Source organism: Oryzias melastigma, linkage group LG23, assembly GCF_002922805.2.
Source record: "Oryzias melastigma strain HK-1 linkage group LG23, ASM292280v2, whole genome shotgun sequence".
Taxonomy (NCBI): domain Eukaryota; kingdom Metazoa; phylum Chordata; class Actinopteri; order Beloniformes; family Adrianichthyidae; genus Oryzias; species Oryzias melastigma.
In genome coordinates this window covers 18,290,990-18,315,332 of record NC_050534.1, presented here as the reverse complement: position 1 = coordinate 18,315,332, position 24,343 = coordinate 18,290,990, and the positions used below count along the sequence as shown (strand labels likewise).

At 36.7% G+C, this 24,343-nt stretch overlaps 1 protein-coding gene across 2 annotated transcripts in view; it reads left to right on the top strand.

Annotated features, from left to right (window-relative positions):
• Nucleotides 1–24,343, top strand: part of LOC112153135 (liprin-beta-1) — a 138,934-nt gene that overhangs the window by 96,437 nt on the left and 18,154 nt on the right. Inside the window, exon 1 of one of the 2 annotated variants that reach the window (XM_024283087.2) lies at nucleotides 14,466–14,674. The exons of the other annotated variant lie outside the window; for it this stretch is intronic. The gene's annotated coding sequence lies outside the window, so the exon portion shown is untranslated. Of the gene's footprint in view, nucleotides 1–14,465; nucleotides 14,675–24,343 lie in introns of those variants that run through there. 2 annotated transcript variants of the gene reach the window in all.

Genomic DNA, 24,343 nt, shown 5'->3' with positions numbered 1-24,343 from the left:
TACACAGTTAGAATTAGATTTAAACATCTGTTGTTTCAATTAGTGGTGATTTGAAGAGTTTCCATTTGATCTAGATGATTAAGATCAATGATTAGACATACACTCTCATAGGTTATCTTATTTCAGATTAAATCTAAAAAAACAAGGTAAGGATTATGCATAAATTATACATTTACAATTAAATCTAATTTTGATTTTTTAGAATTAGTCATTAAATGCAGTTAGATTTTAAAAACCATTACTTGGATTTGGCATAAATCACATATGATACATAAACATCAAGGACAAATGCTACAAAATTAAGATTAAAACAAAAAAATGTAATTGTTTGGATGAGTAATGAGAATATGTGACCTGGACAGTAGATAAAAGAGTTTCATGTTTAAAATGAGCAAAAGTGAGTATTAATGTGTCTACACTCCACATTACTACCACTTGATTTTTGATCCTTTCTCATTTAAGTCGATTTTGAAAGTTGCCTAAAGCTACGATCACATACAGAAATGCCCCCGTGTGGCGATCTAAACCTGGAGGTGACACGTGTAATTGGGCTGTCACATTTTTACATGTCGAGCGGCGACCGCCGAAGTTTTAGGAAAAAGTTAGGATATTTTTGGACACCTTTTGACATTGGCACTGTGACTCTGAAACTATATTCTCCTTTTTTGGGGATATTTGCATCTGAAATGAGAAGGATGACCTTATTTGAGCATGAATGTGAACGTGTGAAACTCAGGGAATAAAGGAAACAATTGACTGAGTCCATTTGTTCATGATAATGATCCGTTCGGTTTTTCCTTGAATGCTTTATCTCTAATGAATTTGAGTTTGTGATTTTGTTTTTGATGTAAATAGTTTGGGTATAATTTTGTTTTGTTCGCTGCACATATTTTCTTGCACACGGGGAACATTGACCCCGTCTTCCACCGTCTGCATTTACGATTTCAAGAAAAATCGGGCTAATTGTGAAGATTCTGCTGATGCCGCCCCAGTTTTACTCTGTCTTCACCACAAATACACAGAATCTTCAAGGAAACTGTACATAGACGGAAGTTTTTCTGAATAAACGATGTTCCTGTTGTTGTCAGACTCATTCTCTGATGTTCTGCTCCGTTTGCAGACACAGAAATTCTCGTTTTTTTCTTCACTTGACCTTTCAGATTGTCACTTTGTGGCTCATTTAAGGCTTCTGGCCTCTTTATGCTCCTCTGGCTTCTCTCCATACTCCAGTGTAAAAGCAACCACAGCTTTATCATTAGTGTCCTGACAACTGCAGAGTAATTGCAGCGTGTCAGGGGGCTCAGTGTGGCTGAACCACAGGCTGCTGATGGTGTTTCTTTTTCTGGTGGTGCAGTTGAAGAGCAGATGGGACTGGAGAGGAAGTCTGAATGAGTTTGGAGAGCCTTGGATGAGCCCAGCATGTCTAGTCATCAAATGAGAAGAACAGACCCACTCTGATGAAAGTTGTGTTTTTAGTGTATTTGACATGTTTTTTGGGCGTTTTATGATGATGGAGGACATTTATAAGGAATTAAAATGTCATTTCTGAGTGTTTCTAAATTCAAATTGTGTCATACACTGGTAGATCCGTTGTGAAGTATCCGCTTGTAGACGTCTAGATCCATGAATGTTTCCATTTTCCTGGTCTGAGCTGGAATCTGACTCAAAACTGGACGTCTGGTGTTGGACTTTAACCTGGCGGTAGAGCATGTAAACAGAGAGCTCTCAGCAACGGGGAGGAGAACGGGGTCTGCTCTGCATCAGTAGCCCCGCCCCAACTCAGAGGCGAATTTCCAACAAACTATTGCCGTTCTGCAGAAACTATGTCCTATCACAAGTTCTTTCTGTGCCCAAATTTAAGACATTTTTGGACCGGTTATTTTGATATTACATCTATTTTCTTTTTTAAGTAAATGTGCAAACTTCTCCACTTATTGCAATATTTGGTGTTCCTGACCCCTCACTTCCTTTGAGTATTGCACAAAAAGATATCATACCATTCACATCTCTGTTAGCAACAGCTTTTTTTTTTTAAATTAGAAAAAAGTAGAAAAAATTTAATACACACTAAGAGGAAGCACACAAAAATTTTACAATAAATGGAAATGTTTTATTGGCTATTTTTCAAATCTGGAACTGTTACCCATTAGGGGTTGTGCCTGTGGTCTATTGATCTTTGTTAATATTATTTTCAAACCCATTTTTTCTTTTTCTTTTCATCCTTGATGGTCATGCTGAGATGGGGCGGGGTGGGGGGTCTGTTCCATGTACCTTATTCGATGTCATGCTGAATTTTGTAAAGACAAAAACAGTCAAATATATCTCAAAGATGTACTACGTATGAATATGTCAATAAAATATTTTGGAAACTATGTCCTTGAAAACGACAGATTTTTTTTTTCCTTTCAGGGATATAATTATAACTAAATGCTTGGGAAAGGTTTAAAAATTAGGGGTGTTAAATTACTGTGTTAATTATAATTACAGTCAAATGCAAAAATGTATTTAAAAAAAATCTTGTTGATCTCATATTTAATCTATAACAATTGTCTTTTATGTAAGAATTAATGCCCTGATGAGTTGTTCGTTATCACAAACGACACAGAAGCCTGATCACGTCTGACCTTAACTTTTGTCCATTCATTTCTGAAAATAGGCGCCATGTTGGGGCATAATTCCAGTTATACCAAGAAAAATGTTTAAATAACTCAGTTATTAGAACGTTAATATTTATATCTAAGCTTAAAGAGTAAGACAGCAGGACAGTTGGAGTCCACTCTCAGTCCATGTTTTAAAAATGTGCGGGCTGAGCGGGGGAGGAGCGGTTTGGATCTTTTGACACTGAGGCTAGCTTAAAGAAACGTATGCTACGTCTTCAACATGGAGACTTGTGCAGAGCAAACTGATGCCGGTTTTACCACAGAACTCTCTGTGGAGGTTGAGGTTTTTTCTCCTCCTCCTTCCCTCGAGGCAGGCGCTCATACTGAAGGGGACCCGTGTCTCAGTGGCTAGCATCCTAGCTAATAAAGGCTAACGTGTTAAGCTAACAATCCCAAGTGAAATGTTTAGTTTAAATTGTCAACAATGTGGTAACAGAGGGCACTTTTAAAGCCCCATTTGTTGAAGTCAACAGCCAAATAAAGTTGATTTAGTGTTTGGTTACCCTTTAAATTGCGACACGTTGTCATGGTAACAGCTACAGAGCCTGGACGTAACTTGCACCACTGCAAAGGAAAGTGGCATATATTCTAAATACCACGTAAAGCATTACATGATTCGAGTGAAAGCATTTTTGTCTGGTCACAATAAAAGTCTAAATTGTTCAATTGGTTGGTATTGGTGGTATTAAATACAAAGTTTGGGTTCAATATTTACAGTTTTTGGTGTAACTTTTAACTTGATGTTTTTTTTTTTTGTTTTTTTTTTTTTATTAATTGTTTACTTTTTTTTTAAACCCTTGGTGGTATAAAAGTAAAGGTTAGAATCCTGCTATAAAAGAAGACTTCATGAAGCTGCTTTTTTAGATGATCTTTTACTGCACCAAAATGTCCCAAATTTGAATGAAAATACCTGAAAATGAGGCTTTTTACAACAATTATTAAAACATTTATTAGATTAATTAATTAAAACAGAACATAATTAATCGCTCCAAAAAAACGAATAACTTTTTTTAAAATAGCTCCAAAGATAATCAGAGAGTCTTTAGCCAAATTACTACAATTATTACTGGAAGTGGTTGAGATTTGTGAGAATTTATGATGCTTTCACTTCACTAAACTCCTGCAACTTGAGTCCTCCTCTTATTAATTAACAAAAGAAGTGTTGATTTAATGAAGAAACGGGATCTCCTGATCATCCTTTACGGTCATGGTGACTTTTTCTCCAACTCTCGACTAATGACGGGATATTCTGCATCACTTTAAGTGGATTCTCTTTCTGAACAGTGTCAGTCATAGAATTATCTCCTTTTATCTGTGAAATCCATCAACCTCTTCTCTTAACCTGCAGATAAGCCGTGTGGTTGCAGAACTTTAGACAACATTGTGATGAAATAACGAGAAATGTAACAATTTTTAGGGGAACTTTTGGCAGATTTTTTTCCAACATAAATTAAAATGTTCAGGCCTCAAAAAATCGTGTTTTTTAAACTTGTTTTCCCCCTCTTGTATTTCACAAAGAAGGCTGCACATAGGAGGCCTTAAAGACTTGTGTCGGGTATTTGTGCATCATTTTAAGACAGATGTGTTAAAAGCAGAGAAGTTGGATAAACTCTTGTTTACAGAACGGTCAAATGCAAACTTGTTCTCCACACACGCTCAGTCGGATCCAGAAAATTCCTCACTTTTCTGTGGAGTTGGGCTGTATTTTTAAGGCAAAATGACCAAAGGTGATGTTTATTTCCTGTGTTTTGATTGACTATTGATCGCTGTAACCTTTTTGTGGCAAAGAAGTTCAGCAGCAGAGAAAATAAAAAATGACGGAGCTTGATCCAGAAAATATTTCACCTATGCAGGTTATTATTGCAAACAATAGTTACAGTTTTTAGATGAAAATCTCTAAGTTGTTAATAAAATGTAAAGTTTTAAGAATAAAACGTATTAATTTGCAAATGGAAGTATTAAATATTTGCTTTAAAAAATTATTTTAGCTTTAAACGAACATTTTTGGATTTGCAACACAAATATTTTGTCTCTTCTCATAAGTTTAGTGTAATAAATGTGCCAAACAGCCTCCTAATTGGTCTAGACCAGAGGTTTGCAACCTGTGGCTCCAGAGCCACATGTGGCTCCTTTATCTCTCCATGGTGGCTCTCTGGCTGAAGAAAAATAAAATATTAATTTTCAAAAAATGTAGAGTTTAGCCTCTATTTTAGCAACTAATGCTATTTTGCTAGTTTACTGTCTACTGGGGGTTTTAGGCTAATTTAGAGTTTAGCTTCTATTTTAACAACATGTTTTTGACTAATTAGTTTACTGGAAAATGTTATGATGATTTGGAGTTAAGCTAATATTTTACAAAATGCTGATGTTCTCAGCTCAATTTTTTGGGGATAATTTAGCTTCTATTTTAGCAACATGCTAACATTATTGACTAATTTAGTTTACTGATGAATTTTAGGCTAGTTTGGAGTTCAGCTAGTAATTAAACAACAAGCTAGCTTTTGGCTAATTTGGCCTCTAATTGTTTTTTTATGCTAATTTGGAGTTTAGCTAATATTTTAGCCGTATATGCTAACATTTTTGGCTAATTTGTTATCTTCTGGGATTTGTAGGGTAGTTTAGAGTTCAGCTTTTATTTTTGCAACACGCTAACATTTTTGGTTGATTTAATTTACGGAGGAATTTTATGCTAATTTGGAGTTCAGCTTTTAATTAAGTAACTAGATACATTTTTCGCTAATTTGGCCTCTACTAAAAGTAAAAGGTAAAAACAGTTTAAAAATTGTTTTCAATTTTGAGAAATGCAAGCTTTTTGATATATTTTCACTTTTGTTCAGGCTAAAAATATTTAAAATAATTCACATTTATAAAAAAAATAAACAATAAACAAAAAGAAGGTCATGAATACAAATCCAAATTTCTTAAAGGCTAAAGTAAGACTATGCGGCTCCTTTTAGGTTTTGATCAGTGGAAAACGAGCCCAAGTGGCTCTTTTACTGTTAAAGGTCTAGACCAGGAGTGGGCAAACGTGTGGCCTGTTAGACTATTTAATTTGGCCTGCCAAATTGGAATAAATGATTTTGATTATTTAAAATAATGTTTTATTTTCCCTGTAATTCCGGTGTATCACCCACAGATGGCGCACTACAAATAAATTCCAGTTTTTCTTATATGAACCCTGTAAAGCTAACTACATCAAAGAATTGGCAGAAAAGTTTTTTTTTTTTATTTTACAGAATGAGCAAAAAAAATTGCAATGTAATTCTTTGATTTATACAGGGTATTAATTATGCTAACAACGTTAGTTTAAATATTGACAAGTGTTTGGTTTACCCACTGATTAAAATATGGTGTATTATAATTAATTAATAGCTAATTTTGCATTCTTTTAATATGTTAAGTGGTGATCTGACTAAATGAATATCAAAAGTTGAGTCATTTTCACCATAAACCTTTGAAAATTAGCAAAACTTTTCCCGCCAAAAGTGTTTGTGAGAGTTAATGGAAGCGGCCATTTTGAAATGAGCAGGAAAAGTTCTTCTACTGCCCCTAGTGGAAGGTTGATGAACAACAGGGCAGAAAACATGAACCACTGGAGTTTACATTGAGATAGGGGTCTCAGAAACACATGTATCAAATATGATATGAATAGATATATACGGTTTGTGTGTGATATCCAAGTCAGACACTCATTTTTCCGATTATTTCAACACCACATGAACACAACATTTCCCTAAGTTTGAGTTTTTCCTCCCAATTAACTCATTGATGTAAATGGGACTAAAACGAGAACAATAACTACACTTTTGAAATAAAAACTCCCAAACTTCTTGGCTGAATAAAAAAAGATTTTTAATAATTTTTAAAAAATTTATACTTTCTATTAGCATTGACCATTTTTTCGGCTAATTTGATATTTAGCTTATATTTCAGCAACATGCTAGCTGCTTTAGCTAAGTTAAACATTTTATCAGTGTTTACGATAATTTGGCATTTAGCTAATATTTCAGCTACATGTTGGCTGTTTGGCTAATTTAGACCTTTTTTTCCAGTTTTTTTAGGCTAATTTGGAGTTTAGCTAATTTTTTTTAGCTACATTTTAGCTGTTTTGGCTAGTTTAGGCTTTTTCATTTTTTTATGAACGGATTCACACTAGCATTATTTCAGGTAACGCTATATATGTAGTTTTTAAAAATGTTTTAGTTTTATTTTTTTCTATAAAGATTACAGAAAGTAATTATTTAAAATAGAACCATAAATGTTTACATTTAGGCTGATGCATTTTTTTTTGTTAGCCTACAAACTGACCCAAAAATGCTTTTTTTAAAGCAAAAAAAAAAGGTTTTGAAAGTAAATATTTAACATTTTAATTTGCAAATTATGAAGCTTTATTCCAAAAATTTTACAATTTGTTAGCAATTTAGGTGGCACAAAAATCCCTTTATATTCACCATAAGCAGGACATCGAGCGACCTTCAGGAGCAGCTGCAGGAACATTTCTCTTTCCACTGCCGCATATTTCCAAAAACGTTGTGCCAGTAGTGGTACTCCACCTCAGCTGAAGCAGAACAACTTGACATCAGTTCCTCTTTTTCTTTTTAAGCTGTCTCCAGCAGCTCCCTCAAACAAAAACAAATAGTTTGGGGCTTCTGTAGGAACCTGTTGCCATGACCACCCAAATCTATTGAGATATCGCCTCCAGAGACCGCGCTAGATTAGCCAAAAACAATGATGTCAAGAGAAAAACTTCCAGAGGCTCAATTTGTCTACAAGTAATCAGAGTAAAGTTTCAGAATCAGAAGCCAAGAAGTCGTAAAAGACCAAAGAAGTTTTCAGGAAACAGTGATTGTATGATGAGACGCTCAGATATGCTTCTGCGCTCTCGGCCTCGGAGGATTGTGTGTCATGACGTTCATTTGTGTGATCACTTAAGTGAATCCCGCAAGCACAAAAACAGACTCCTAATGTCACCAAAACCCCAAGTACCTCCATATTTTTAGTGTTTTCATTTTGTTAAGCTAAATACGTCCTTAAAGCGTTACGCAACAACTAATTAGTGACTTTATTCCTGCCGCCAAAGACGATTTCAGGCAAAACAGAAGCTCCAGAAGTTTGAATTTTGGATTTTCTTTGGTTTTATACATCCTATAAAATCCAAATTCACTAAGTTTAAGACTTACTCTGGTTGTCTATTTTAAAAGTTGTCTTTTAATTATGATTATACTCAATAAATAAATACTCAAAAATGCAATTTTTAGCTTATTTTTCTTTATATATGTCGTCCATTATGAGAAAAATCCCACAAGAACACATCAAAAGCACCATTTTCGTCAGTGTCTTTAAATTAAGTGGAAAGGAGGATCCGCTCTGACTGACACTGTGGTCCCGGTCGTCTGTGAGCTGGCAGAAAGTCTTAAAATAAATCCGCATCTGTGTGATCTTGAGAGGAGGAGGAGGAGTCTCTCCACGGAGATGATGAGTTCAGAGCTGCGTTTGAGGGCATTTCAGGGTTGGTGGTCTCATTTTGGGGAAACTTCTTATGCTTTGTGGCTCCAGGTTAAGGATAAGTCCTGCGGTTGCTAGGAAACCTCATCATTTGCCGATGATCTGTGACCTCACAGATGCTTCCAAGCTCCTGCGTTCACAAGCAGCTATAATGTCTTTTGCAGGAATTTGTCCTTCTAATCTATTTCCATTTTTTAAAAACTTTTACATTTATAATCACTTAAAAAAATGAAGATTCTGTCGCTGATTTAGTCGCATGTTGATCTAAAAGTTTCATAAACGTCATGATTTTTAAATAACTTTTTCCATCAGACCACACTTGTTCTTCTATTATAGACTAAACAGATACTAGGATCAAGGAAGTTTATTCAGTTTCTATTTTTTTTTAAAGAGAATGGGTGGATAAAATAATGCCGAAATCCAAAATGGGGAAAAAAAGTCACAGATTTTGCAAGTTTTTCTTCTCAAAAAAGATGAAAAATGTCTCAGAGGATTATTAATTACTAGAGACAGACGGTAAAACAAAAAACAAATTCAGGAAATCACGTTATATGATGATTAAATTGTTTATCGGTATAATGGAGCAGAAAACAAGAAGTTGCTTCTACTAACAGACTGCAGTCTCTCCACCGTGACTAAGACCATAGAGCTGTCAAAGTACACCAGGGACCAAAATCAAGCCAATCTACAATAAACAAACAGCTTGGTGAGGGGAGATCGACTGTTTAGAAAATATTGGAAAATAGAAGAAATACAAGATCGCTGACAATCTCCCTCCATCATCCAAGATCTCACCTGGTGGGGGGCAAATGATCCGAGGACAACAAGGAAACAGTCCAGAACCAGAACTCAATGAGCTGAAGAGAGCCCAGGAACGAAGGTTAACATTTCAGGAATCCTACGGTGGCCCTGAGGTACAAATCACATCAACAAATCTGTCGACGCAAAAACATTTTAAAGATCACGACAACGATTAAAACACCAAAATAAATATTAAAAAACAGCAAAATTCCAGAAACCAAAACATGAAAAACAAAAATGTCAGAAAACAAGATGAAACAGAAAAGCAAAAACACCAGAAACCAGGAATGTAGATATTATAGGACATCACTGATCAGATGATGATATCCAGCTTCATGTCGAATAACTTTCAGTTTAAATGATGGACAAACATCCTCATCCAATCAGCGAAGTCCCATAGTACCAATCTTTTCTGGTGTTTTGTTGTGTTGAGCTTTTATAACGTTAAATTTTGTTTTCCAATTTTTTTTCTGTTTTGCGCTCTTAAATTTTGCTTTGTTTTTTAAAACGTGATGCTGTTTTTTTTTCCTGTATTTATTTTGCTTTTTTAATTGACGTGATCTTTAAAAATTTTTTGTGTCAAGTTCTTTATTGATGTGATTTGAACTTATGGGCCACCGTACCTTCGTAATGTGTTCATATTGTATCTTTTATTGTTCCGTTCAGCTTGAGCCAAGGATTCAAGTTTTTATTTATTTATTTATTTATTTATTTTACAAGTCTGTGTCCAAATTGGACGAATAAAACTCTAAATTGCCCCTACCTGTGAATGTGAGTATGATTGAGACCCTGTGACAGACTGGCGACCAGTCCAGGGTGTATCCTGCCTTCGCCCATCAATAGCGGGATAGACTCTGCACCTCCGTGACCCTGAAAGGGGCAAACGGTGAAGAAGATGAATGAATGCATATTACACCGACCCACAGGTGCTGCCCACCCCCACTCCCACCCCCACCCTTGCAGCCCGTTTTTTTCAAACTGGCAGCTTTTTTGTTGCTTTATCTCCCTAGCAACCATTTAATTTTTTGCCCGGCTGGAGGTTACGAACAAGTTAATATAATTTTTAAAAGAATCAGCAAAAGTATTTTTTTTATTTCCTTAGCAACGAGGGTCTTAGTTAACCACGCCCACATTCATTATGTGTTCATCGTATTTGTCATATCGTTTCGTTCAGCTTGAGCTATGGATTAATTGATTTTTAGATAGTTTAAGTTTATGTTCAGGTTGGATAAACAAAAGACAAAAATAATTCAAACTCTCAGTGGCTTCTTTGAGCCACAGGTGTTACCCCACCCCCACCATCTGAGCCAATTTTTTTTAAATGGCAGCTTTTCTGTTTATTTATCTCCATAGCAACCGTTATATTTTTTGCTCGTCTGGGAGTTATAAACAGGTTGATGTGATTTTTAAAAGAATCTACAAAAGTAAATTTTTGGATTTCCTTGGCAACAAAGTTTTATTTTTTATTTTATTTGCTAACCACGCCCACATCCTTAATGTCTTTATCTCGTATGTCATATTGTTTTATTCCGTTTGAGCCAAGAATTCATGTATTACATTTTCACAATATTTCAGTTAAAAACATAAGAGCGGCAGGAAAATTTTTAATTTTTTGTAAGCAAATTACATTAACACCGCTCAAAATCTACAAAATTTATTTTGAATTTTTTTTTCCAATGATGCTCGAGGAGTTAGGAGGCGACAGATCAAAATTCCAAGGAGGACTTTAGATATGTAGCTAGTACTAAAGCTGTTATTTTTTCCCTTTTTCCCAGAAAATTAAAGATGGCAGCCTCTTTCTGAGGTCAAAGGTCAACAAAACTTTGGTTGTGGTTGTGGACTTAGCCAAAAATAAATAAATAAATAAATAAATGTTGTGGACTTAACCTGGTGGCCCGTGTAAGAATTTTTGACAAAAAATGAAAATGTGGAAATCACTAAATTTCAAAATTTGCCACGAAATAGCAGCTAAACTAGAGGTCATTTAACTATTCCATAATATTTCAACATTTCTTTTAGATATTTAGTTTTGCTAGTGGATAATGAATTCTTTTATTGAACCCTATAAAAAATTGCTTTTTTTTTTTTTCTTACAGTTTCTCGCGCTGTGATGTCATCTTTTCGGGGTGGGTGGATGTTATTTGTTTTGTCAAAAATTCTTTTTCACCTATTTTTAAGTATGTGGTTGGGTGAAAATTTTGCTTAAAGACTCAAAAGGAAAGAAGAACTTGCAAAAAAGCAACCTAAGTTCTTAGCCGCACCAAAAAAAGAAACAAAAAAACTTGTAAATATTGTTTAAAAATAACGTAGATTAGAACAACACAGTAAACTGTACGGAGTCTGGTGTTAAACCCATCTCTGACAAGAAACCAGTTCCAAGCTCATCCACTCGTATTAATCTGGCTTTCATCCACTTGACTACCCCTCTGATCCACTTCCATCTTCATCCACTCTCAGTGGAGTAACAATTACTGTCAGACCCCCCCATTCTTGATATTTAAATGCAGCCGAGGAAAAAGCCTCACAAAGAGGAGCACGTTTGGGTGCGAGCACCTGCAGGATGTCAGACGTTACCAGAGAGTACAGACGTGTCTCCCGGGTTCTTTATAACAGCCAGTGGGAGTGCAGGCTTAATCTTAGCACACAGTCATTATGCTGCACTGCAGGCTGCTGCACCATTATCACCTTGTTCCTCTGCAAACCAGCCAGTTTACTGACGTTAAATCAAAAGCCCAAATGCTGCAGCTTTTTTTTTTTTTTTTTTTTTAGACTTCAATCAAACCTCCTTTGGTTATTTTTTGGGCTCCTGTCTGTTACATCACATCGAGCTCCACTTGTTTAAGCTCTTCTCTTCTGCGTGCAAGTGGTAACAAAAGCCTACAACGCCGCCTGCTGGTGGATCTGTCTGAAGGTATTCATCATTATTTATTTATTTAATAAAAATGCATCAGATTTGCTACTCTAGCATCTCCAGGCACACTTCACTTTATATCTGATCTCACTAAGTGTAAAATAGCCTATAACTATGGTCAGAACGACGTTGTGATTATCAGTATAACTTTTTATTCTTAACTTTTTGCCAAATTATCCTAAATTGTCTCATTACATATTTTTGAAAATTTGCAAAATTTGGTCACACCAGGATAGCTAATATATGCACAATATCCAAAGCCGCCCCTCTTCCCGTCATCCAGGATTGAGAGCTCTGAGTTAACACATATAATTTACAGCCCATCACAACCTAACAATATCGGTGCAACAAAAAGGACGAGTAATATTGGAGCTATTCTAGAAATCATACAATAAAGACGTACATGGATCTATCCCAACATATTTTGGTGATTTTCCAACTATTTGAATAAAGATAATCATAAAAAATGCTATTTTAATCCTAATTTTCTCAATATATGTAAAAAAAATGCCACAAGAACATGTTTAAACACAAAAAACAGTTTTCATTGTGGTGGGTCTGTAGAATTGAGACGCCCTTTGAGGAAGGTCGCCATAGCAACCATGCAAAGCTTGTGTCAATGAGGCTTCAAAAAGGTCTTAATGTCTCAAACATAAATATGTATGTTTATATCAAAATGAGAAAAAAAAACACTATTATATTAAGGAAATTCCACTTTTTTGAAGAGCGCCACCTTGAGTTCACACGTTGTTAAAAAATCATTCTGTAGGTTTTACATCTGTGGACGTTTTTAGTCAAGTCACAACTTCAGCTCTGCAGCAACTGTGCAAACCTTTTAGCTTTCAAAATAAAACTCAATTACCCAATTAAAACTTAAAGAAAAAAAAAGAAAACTAATTCAATAGCTTTACAGCGATAATGTTAGAAAAAGTACTTTCAGATTAAGTTATTAAAATAAAAAAATAAAAAAATAGAACACTTCAATATCAGAATTGATGCTGTGATTGCACCTTGTCAAGTAAATCACATGAAACAGAACCGTAGAATCCCATATTTTAGTCTGAACCAAAAACAAACTGTCAAACTGAATAAAAAACCCTGCATGAAACTCTGCAAACAGGCAACCAGCCGATAAATGTGATATGTAATTTCTCTGGAATTGAGGTGGCTGCAGAGAGGCGGCAGAAAATGTGAAATTATCAAGTGCAAAAGCAGTTATTTAGTCTTTGAAATGTGCTGGGCAGCAGAAAGAAACAGACGTGAGTTACAACCATCAGAGCTGACAGAGAGAAGGAGAGAAAATCTTCAAGATGCTTTATGCAGTTCTTCATTTAGATGTTTTTGTGCTGGATAAGCTTCAAAACTGTTTTTTATCCACAAAAAAAAAAGAAAAATACATTTACATTTTTTCACAAAACATACATGTCTAGGGTCGCCAAATTCTGATCCTTCAGACATTTTTCCTGTTTCCAGCTACATGCTGATGAGTAAAAATGTTTATAATTTATCTTTATGTACAGATTTGGTAAATAATAAATGTTGCATACTTGTATAGCACTTTTATACCTTAATTACTGATGAAAGCTCCACTGGAGCTAACCTGTAACCACCAGGAACAGTGTGGTGCTCAGTGTCTTGCTGAAAGGACACTTCCACACATTAAAGGTGGGAGTCCAACCTGCAACCTTCTGACTAGAGGTCGACCATAGTGGTGCAAAGATTTAGTCTTCCATCTATTTTCCTAACCAGCTTTATCCATTTCTGAGTCAAATGGTTGCTGGAGCCTATCCTGGTTACTATTGGGTGAAAAGAATAATTTTGTTTGCTAATAAAGTGAGATTATTCCTCACGATTAATCGATTAATTTATCATAGTTCAACTTTACTTGTTGCTTTATTTTGAGCCAAATCCGCCACTAAGATTAGCACGCAATTTCATAGACTGAGGCTGGATTTAAAATAGAATTTTTTACCTAGAAAAATATTTTCAGTATATCCATGGATGGATTTTTCTTTTATAAAGGAAAAAAAAGGGAAAAAAAAGAAAAATTCTGACAGTTTTGTAATTGTTCCAAGTGTGATTTACAGAAAGTTCCATCTCCTTTTCATTCAATTTATTGTTTTTAATTAACCAAACATAAATGATCTGGAATCTGAGCAACAATAAATACATTACTATTTATTTGGATTGTGTCAAAGTTAAAATCTAATTAGGAATTTGTAAAATGAAATCAAACTGGTTTTGTATTTCGCTAACCTGAAGAAAACTGTAATTTGCAAACTTCCTTATTTTTTATCTAGAAAGTTGTTCTGCTATAATATCAGTTACCATCTCTTAAAAAGTCGATCCAGTCAAAAACATGTTCCCTTTATTTAAATGGAAATGTGATTAAAAAAAAAAACAGGAAAATGCTAATTTTATTTTATTTTATTGCTTTTTTGATCATTCAAGATATTATTAAGGTGTATTTTTTTATTTAAAATGTGTAAATTTGAACCTTTTCCTGTGAAAGTCGTTTCGTTTTTGGCAATTTCAGATGCACCGGAAATTCAAAGTTAGCCGTCACCCTGTGCTTTTATCCTGAAGGGCCAGCTTCCTGTGTGAACTGCGCATGTCCATCTTGACGCCGCTCTGAGGGTCCTTCAGTTTGAACGAAAAACTTCAGTTTTCGGACATATTCAATGGGAAGCCGAGTTCCAATTATGAAGCTCCGCTGAAACAAAAAGAGCTCAAAGTTTTCGGAATAAGCTTCCAAACGAGTGCGAGGCCCTTTGAGAAGGTTGTTCGCCGAAAAGCAGTAAGTTAACGAAAGTTTTGTTGACTTTTTGGAGGTTTTTCGGTGAAGTGAGTGTATCGGATGTCCAGGTTTTCTACGCTTTTAGCTAATTGTTGAATGTAAATGTTGCTATCTCGGGGGTAAAAAATGATTACTAGAATTGTGGATAGCAGCTTTTTATGTTTTTGTAAAATGGTTTTATTTCAAAGTATAAAACATAATAAAATTAATTTTTTAACTGAATATTACAAAATCGACTCAGTTGTATATAAACGAAAATTATTATTTTAATTTTTCGCAGTAAAATGTTTAATTATTTACGCTAAAGTTTAAACAGCTTATTCCTGTTTTGTTTATCTACATGTAAAATAATCAAAAATAGAAGATTTGTGACTTTTTAAATGTAAGGTAAACATAATATTTCAAAGTTTTCATTTTTTATGGTTAGTTTTAAGTAACTAAATAGGGAAATCTGCTGAGTTTACTCCTAATCCGTTCAGATTTAAGACACCTGAGTGCTGGATCACTCCAGGTGTGACTGAGTGAAGAGGCTTTTGTTATGAAAGGACAGACGGGAAATCTTCACCAAAAAAATCCAGTATGGAAAAGTCATTAAACCAGATGACTTTTTCTTTCAAAAGAAACAAACCTAATGTGTTTTTCCAGATGTCTATGACGTCGTTTTGTAAAAATCAAACTCTCTGATCAAAGGGTATAGAATAAATTTGATGGATTTCATTTTAAAAAAACTCTATATTTAAGACAAAGATTGTTTATTTTAATTTTATGATTGAAAAAAATGAACTGATAAATTTAATTGAATGATCCATTGATTCTGTGGACGTTTTCTATTAGTTTTCTTTATTTTTCCGCTGGCACAAAGACCTCCTGAGTAGAAAAACACCCTGTAAGGTCAGCCCTAGCCAGGAATGCTTCTCCTTTGACACAGTTTTGATTTGTTTAAGTTTATTTATGTGTTAAAATGACTGTGAGAATGTGAGTTTATATAAGAAACTCCAGGCCAGGAGGTTGGAAAGCCAGCAGGCGAGAGGTAAAGATGGAAATGGGGTTTTTTATTCATTCTTCTAGTAAAAAAAAAAAAAAAAAACTCCTACACTGAACGTATTTACAGTGTTTCAGATTGCATCATATTTGAAGGTGGGACTCCAGAGTAAAATTATCCCACCATATGGATAAAGGGGTCCAAAGTTTGAACTGAAACTTCCATATCATTACTGTTAATTTCTATTCTTTTTTTCATTTTGCGTTGACCTTTACTGCAAGTAGAACAACAAAGATAAACATTGATTTATTTCTACATCAATACTTTTTGTCTCACAACAATTTTTTAAAATAAAATACTTAAAAATCCAGCTGTGATATCACTTTTTCAAAACTCAACTTATGAAATAGAAATGAAGTACAAAAGGTGAAATGAGTCCAGCCTGCTTTTTTAAATTTGTTATGATGTTGTTAAGGATTTTATTCCTAAATTGAGGAGTGATCTTCTTATGGATATTTTTGTCACTTTTGCTGCGTTGACATTTCTCACAGACAGATGATGAATCTGGCAGGAACCAGTAGTGATGAGGAGATATGTTTTTTTATTAAATAGACAACAACTAATTAAAATATTATCACAGAATTTGATGGCAAAATACATTAGAGTCTCGTTGGCAATTTAGTCCACTCCGACTATATATTTTTTTTAATTGTTTCCAGTGGTTTTTTAATTATTTAGTTTTTAGCCTAAATCTGAAAACCTTTGTCGTTTCTAAAGAACTATTTCCTACAGAGCAGCAGGCGCTCATAAAATATTTACCTCTAAATTCTGGGTAGGAGTCTAGCATGGAAGTCAGCCTCCACTAATTTCCCATCAATCCGTTGCTTATAGGGAGAGAAAAAAAACAATATTGGAGCCATTCAGCTGTACAGTTTTGAACCAGATGGCAGCAAAATGAATAAAAAAATAAGTTAATGGATCAATTTCTCTGCAAGTGGATGCATCAGAATTGTAGCTGAGAATGGAGACTTTGGCCAACCCATGTGGCTGTTGCTGCATTACAAACCTGAACTTTTTCAAGCCGCAGGTTTTCATCTGATCCTGATCCATCAGGATTTGGACAAAGAAATACATAGAAATGCTGATTTAATCTTATATTGTTTTATCCATTGTGAGAAAAATGCAACAAGAACATGTTAGAAACACCAAAAACAGGATTTTCATTGAAGTGGGTCTTTAAAAAGCTAAAATCAAACTTTATTTATAATACAACGGTAACACAAACAGACTTAAAACAATTAAAAATCACATGATAAAATCTGCTGACCCCCTGCACCCAATATAATGACAGATGAATAAAACTCAAAATAGAAATAAAAATAGAAACTGAAGTGGAAAATATTGCTGAAAATGAACATAATGGCTTTTTGACATTTGAGCAAATTGATAGCTGTTTAATTTATGACTAAACATTTATTAAAAATCGCAAATCACAGTTTATCTGGTCAAAAAACCCACAAAGTGTTTATTAAATTTGAATTTAATAAACACAAGACTCTTCAAGGTCCTTTTTTTTTTGTTCATATTGGTTTGGGGTGTTCTTTAATTTTGATAACCCCAAAAATGTGAAGATGTTTATTTGAGTAAACAGAATAATAATTTAACCTTCGTTGTTTATAAGACAGAATCATTTCTTCAAGTGGAACAGCAGGTTAATCCCTCACTGATGGTTCCCAGACTTTTTAAATCTAACTTTATTCATCTTAAGATTTTCATCACTACAGGATTTATTAATCTCAGGTTCCAAAATGATCTTTTTCCATCTCCTGGCGTTTACATTCCTGGCATTCTTTGTGCCGTCCTCTCGCCATCGTGTGTTTAGAAAGAAGGGAGGCGACACTTTACACTCACTTGATTTACCGAGATGGTTACATATCTTTGAAATTAAATTAAAACATTCACCCCAGTACATGTGGTTCAAATGAACGCGGCTTCAGACGCTGAAATTCTCCGAGCCGATGAGGTTTCATTTTCTGGCGCTTCAGCGCTCAGAGCTGCGATGACAGGAAGACGTTTCTCCAGAACACCAGGAAGCGCTTCCTGACAGGACCCAGCGAAGGCCTTCCTCTGTTCCATCGCTGTTTATTGTTTCACTTGAACACTCCTCTGCACCGTTACTCTTATCTTTTGACTGTAAAGCCCCGGCTTGTGGCTGTAACATAAGACATCCTGAGATCTTCTTCTGGGGTAAGATCTTGATAACAAAAGCAAATAAATGATGTTTGCTTTGGCCTGCTGGGATATCTTACTCATTTCTTCCAGCTCCTGTCTTTATTTTTTTACCCTTTCGGTGTGATTTGTGTCTGTGATGCATTCGGGGCCACGTGGAAAAAGTGCAATAGCCTGGGATCAGGGTTATAATTTGACCATGTGAGTCTCTCAAAGACAAAGACTTGTTTGTGCCAGCATCTGAAATGAAAGTCCTCTTTAAAATGGAAGTGGCTGCTTTTTTGTGAAACAATCTGAGCCCTCATGAGCGCAGACGGAAAAGTCCAGAGGAGCAGGCTGTGGGGGGAAAGGGTAAACAAAAGAGGAGTGTTTGAGGGGGGCTTTGCCCTAACACACCACTGACTTCTAGACTCATTTAGTTCTCATGTTTATCTGTATCTTTCAGACGTTTTATGGAGTCCAAACTGTCTTTTACAGTCAAACTATGGCAAACATTTGCAACAATATTGCAAATTTTAGGCTGGAGAAGAAACAAAAGGCTTGAATCAATGCAAAACGTCAGTCAAGTGTCTCTAAAAAAACTGAGTGAACTAAAGCTAAATGTTTTTGAACGCTTATTGACCAAAAACTTACATTTTTTGGTGCAAAAATGTAAGTTCAAATAAATCCAAGTTACACTGGTATCTTCTGTTAATCTGGAGATGAGGCAGCTGTCTAGACGGAGATGCTCAGACCTCCTCCTCCTACATTGAAACTTACTTGGTCTTGCTGGTGTGGAATGCTAGGGTGCTCCCCAATAAGCCTTAAACAGTTTTTGGGTCTTTCCTGGGGCCTCTGCTTGAAGGGCCATGCCTGGAACACCTCCCCAGCATCCAGAAAACACCCAAAAGACATAACCAAGCTTCTGTAACTGGAGGTCTCTCTGGATGAGGAGTACTTCGATTTTCTCTGAGGTGACTGGGGTCCTGGTTGGATGAATCCATAGTCTTGTTTCCACTGAGCCACATGTCACCAAAGGATGGCAAGAAACGTTTGCTGTTCCACCGCAGACCGGGTCTCGCTGTTGTTTGTATTTTTAATGAAGACTTGTGACCAAAAGAGTTTACAAACGTTGGAAATGTTTGGTTAAATGAGCGCTATATATTGGCACTTTCTAATATCCCATGAAAGCCCCAAAGATGTACAGGTCGGTACCGTTTAATGGGTCCATTTTACAATGGAAATGCTCAAAATACCTTGAGGCTTGTACAGCCACCTCAGGAAATGGAACGTACCGTTATCGGATTTGTGATAAGTGCATCGAGAAGTATTCGTAGAGAAGTTGTATACGGTGCCCTTACGCTACACTTGACTCATAAGTAAGGTGTGGTTATCGTCAGATCATAGTGTGTGTCGGGATCCTACAGGCATTTACGGATCACCTGCACACCCCAAGTGTGTGTATTTGTATGTGTAGTAAGGAATGAATACTTGCACCTGACCAACAACTAGAGTGTGGCATAAGGGCACTGTACAACATCAGTATCTGTACGTCATAAGTGCAAGCAACAATTCATTTTCAATAAACCTCAAGGAAACTGCGAGACACACCTGTGCTCCCCTTAAAATGCAACCTCTTCTCTCTCTGACCCTCCATAGGCATGGATAACCCAAAAATGAAATGTTTATTTGTTAATGTGCATCCTTACATTCACTTAATCCATTTTTTTAGACTTTAGACAGATATTTTTATGTCTAAATAAAAAAAAACACTATCAGGGAAGAAATTTGCCCCAGTTATTAAAGCCGTAGTTTAACAGGTTTTCATATTTTATTTTATTGTTCTGGTCTTATTTCCATGAAAAGTGCATATCGGATTTGCTTTCAATAAACACTTTTTATTAGGATGAATCGGCTGAAGAGCATCAGTGTTGTTGCGACACTTCATCATTCCAATTTTTTAACATTCCAGTCTCAAAAGCTTCAATTCCACTTCAGTTGTAGAATAAAAAGTGATACGATTTTACGATTTGAATGTAACCTGTAACTTCCAGCTTCGGGTCTGTAACCATCCCAGTGTTGTTTTCCACATCTGCTGTACGAGGACCTGCTCAGCCTCAATCCAGCCAGTAAAACTCACATCTGCAGCACAGCTGGAACGTCCTATTAAAGCAGGAGGTTTGTTACATAGAGACTATTGAGGGACTGGTCAAGTAATCTCAGTTTATTTGTGTTTCAGCCCCCCCCTCCCCACCTCCTGTCAGTACATCTGGATGGAGTTAAAGCAGCACTCAGCAGCAGACAAACGTCTGATTTAAAAAAAAAAAGAAAAAAAAGCTGAATATTTATTTTTGTTTTTGTAAAGTCTGAGAGTCGGCAACAGAACGTTCGGTTCTCCCGACTTATTAACCCGCCTGCTGGGGTTTGACGGTTTGGGTTTAATGTGTAGAGGGAGACCAAAGCTGTCGGTTTGATTAGTGACCACCTGAAATCAGACAATCCGCCGATTCATGCTGTACGTCTGAGCAGGTGTGCAGAGGAAACTGGACATAAAGTTCAGATATTTTTTTGTTGATTTGCAATTTAGTTTGCACGTTGTTGGAGGAAAAAGTGTGACGTTTGAAAGTCATCTGAGCTAAAAATCTTTGTTTCAAAGTTTTTCCCAGAAATGAATCTATTTTGTGTTTGTATTTCCATCAGCCTGCAGTGTTTTTACAGAGGCAGGATGCAGTGTAAGACAAACAGTGAACAACAATGAAGCTCTATGTCTGACAGATAAGATATTTCAAGCTCTGGCTTCACGTCACGTCAGCAGAATCAATTATTTGGTCGTTTTTAGCCCCTTCTATTGTTTTCAAAGCAGCAGACGATGGTCAACCTCATGCTTTTAACAAAGGAGTTGTTTAATACCAGCGTTTTGAGGGTTCCGTGTAAGGATCTGCTCAAACTCTTGACGCAGTCCTTTGGGTATTCCATAGAGGGAGGGAGGTCACAAAGGTCGGCGGTGATGTTTGTACCAGGCAGTGGAGTCTGGTTTGCTGAAGTGTTTGGCGGCTCAGGAATGTTTATAGTGCGTAACGCTCTCTCCTCCTCTCGCCGCGGGTCACTGAGACTCTAATCCATCATAATTACTGCACAGACACTTGTTCACTTGGCAGGAGAGGTGGGCTCCTCGGTATCTTCCTTCACGAGAGTAAGACAAGTGGACAAAAGCATTACAAATTAATATTTTCATGTCAAGTTTTTGTTGTTCGGCATAATTGGATATTTACCAAAGTTCTGCCTTAGTTACAGCTGGCTTTCTGCAGAGGAAAAACTGGGAAAACTTGCTCAAAATATCACTAAGTGAATTTGTAGAGTGATAATGTTCATGCACATTTGTTCTACAAGCAGGCCGAAGCAAACACTTGTATGCTAACTACCCCGACAAGGATTTTGCACCTCCAACTTTCTCTTGTTGTTTTGATCCGCCCTCATACTTCCTGACCAATGACCAAAGAGATCTTCAGCCACATGGTTTTGTTTACAAGCTTTGGTCCAAAACAAAAACAGACGCAATCTTCAGGATTCGATCCGGACCAAATTAGATGGACTCTGTCCGAACCATCGGACTTTCTCACCCTTAGATTCTGCTTACAAAACGACCAGCATGCGTAAAAACTTAAACAAGGTTGAACTTTGACCAATCAGGGACTCTGATTTGGTAGTGACTTATGGAAGGCGTCCCTTTTAACTAATGGAAGTGCCAACTCTTTGAAAATTGATCACAAAGGAGAAAATAATAATTTCTGTTTGTGCCCAGATGGAACTTTATGACACTGAGTCTTTCATATATCGGAATAGAGCGGTGAAAGAAAAGGCCTGGAGTAAGATTCATGAGATTTGCACCGATTTAGCATTTCGCACCAAAGCTCTTCCAACTGTAGGTGGTGTTAGTAAACTAAAGGAACAGGAATACATGTGGACTGGGCTCAATGCATGTTCAAGAATGCGTGTTTAGCGCCTTCAAGAACCCGCACCACATGTCCGGTGTGAACGTAGAATTAGAGATGCTCATGTGATAATTGTGCGCTCCCGTGTTATGTTACACCCCTGCCTAGGTGCATGTTAAAGGATGTGACATAAAAGTACAAACAAACAAACCCAGGCTGAAAATGCTGTAGCAGAAAACAGACAGAAAAACATTCCAAAAAGCAAAATTACCATCTTAGCCGTCTCACAGACTGACTCTTCGAAATGAGAACATTAGACAATCAGAACATAGTTTATTTGGACTTCTTACAGACTCTTGCGTATCACGTGCACACTCCGTGCATGCTACATTTTTTTGCGGTCAGTAAGGAAGTTGTTCTTTCGCCTTACTAACAACTAGCGTGTGGCTTTAGAGGACTGTACAACAGCTGTGGGTCATAATTGGGATCAACTCACACTATCCTTAAAATAATATCCCAATACACTTATTACTCTCATATCAATGACAAGTTCCATTTTCCTGATGTTCCTTAAGGTGACCACACAAACTTCACACTTACGATTCTTTAAGACACTCCTCTTTACAACCCACCGCCGGCCTGGAAAACTTGCATCCCTGCGTACAGAGTGGATGTGACGTAGCTAAGCATTCTCACTCCCAAATAGTCACATAGGAACTAGGGCTGCCACGATTAGTCGACTAATCTGAAAAAATAATCGGTGATTAGTCGGCTATTAAAATAATAGTTTGTGGCAGCACTAGTATGAACGTATGGTTCAGGCCCTCACCGCGTCACTTTTTTGACGATTTGTGTGTCACCAAATTGGCGTCTTTTGACGTGCTGGCTGTTCCTATTGAATCACGGTACCGGTACCGGACGCAGTAATGAATGGGGAACCAGTACCAGGATAGGATACCGGTACTGGGTTAGCGTTAGGGCACTGGTAGCAGTACAGGTTGGGGATTTAATGGGAAAAGACGTCAAAAAATGAGAAGCTGGGGACACCCAAAAAGTGATGCGGAAGGCGGTTTAACCATATGTCCATATATGAGGAGTTGGGAGTGAGAATGTGTTAGACGAAGGTCTCAGCAGATTTACTCATTGTCTATTTATGCTACAAAAACCACCAAAGCAGCATGTGGTCTTCCTCTTGGAGGCTGGAAAAACATGAAATGTTTACGTCTTATCTTCTTTTTTGGTTCATCTGGTCTTCTCAGTTGGAGCTGGAATGAAAAATACTTTAGTGTAACTCTTCAGGATATTCCTCCCATCTCCAGATTGCAAAACTAATATTTAGGTTGTCAATTTAAAAGGGTTTTTTTTATATTCCAGAAGGGACGAACTGCAGGTTTTCCTGCTGGGATGAATGGAGCAGCTGTTATAATATATTTTCCACCCAAAGAAAAGTTTCCCAGCAAATCATGGAAATATCTGTGGAGGAAAACATGCCAGTCAGATCTTCATGCGGGCTGACTGTCCACCTGCAAAGAAGCTTTAAAGCTGAATTGTGTAGTTTTGTCATCAAACAGTTCTTTTGTTCAGCAAGTCATTAAACGGTCTGAAAAAATAAGACCTTAAAGCACTCCTTGTTTTAACAACAAATCTCAGCTCCCATTTTGAGGTCACTGATTTAATTGCTCTCTTAGAGCCCATTTCTTACCCCACTGGGTGTGACACCATGACCTGAGAGTGGGAGGAAATGAAGCGGAGCCTGGAGCCAGAACAAGCAGGGGCTCTGTGTAGAGCGGTCAGTCGTCCTCATGCTGTTTACTATCCTCATTTCTCCAAATCAGATTTGGTTTGAAGTGATAACTGGACAGTACCAGTCACAGAGAGAACATGTGATAAGTGTTTGGGATGCTGGATTCTTTGTTCTGGAAGTTTGGCGTTCCGAGCATGCCGACGCTGCAGAGAATAGCACCATTATCCTATAGAGGAGTCTATGGCTGCAGGGGGCCGCAGACCGGCGTCACAGGGTAATAACGTCCTGCAAACCATTAGGGCTTGTTTCGTTTAATGTATTTATTGGGTTTAAAAACTTTAGTGGGGATAAGGGAAGCTCGATTCTGATCTAAACTTAATTTAATCCTAATGCAATAAGTCTTTGCAGGAGATCTTTTTGAAAACATTGTTTTTGCTTCTCTTTTTTGTGGATTCCAGCTCGGTTTTGTCTGTGTGCTCATAGGAAGCAGCAGCTCTTTCCTGGGGAAGCCATTCCTCTGACCCCCCCAGCCTCCTTATGACAGACCTGAGGGAGGCTGACAGCAGATTATTGCCAGCTGACAACCTCTGGCTGTTTGTAGCACTGTTGTGGTTTTATGCTCCAAGTGTTCAAGCACTTAAAACACAAAGTGTTTACACAACCAAATTGAAATTTCAAGTTATAGTATAATGACTATAGCCGCTGTGGTTTGAACTGGTACCTCCCGAACACTTGAGTGTCATTCATTGACTGTGCACTGGTCCCTCACTATATCGCGGATATTTTAATGTTTTTTTTTTTTA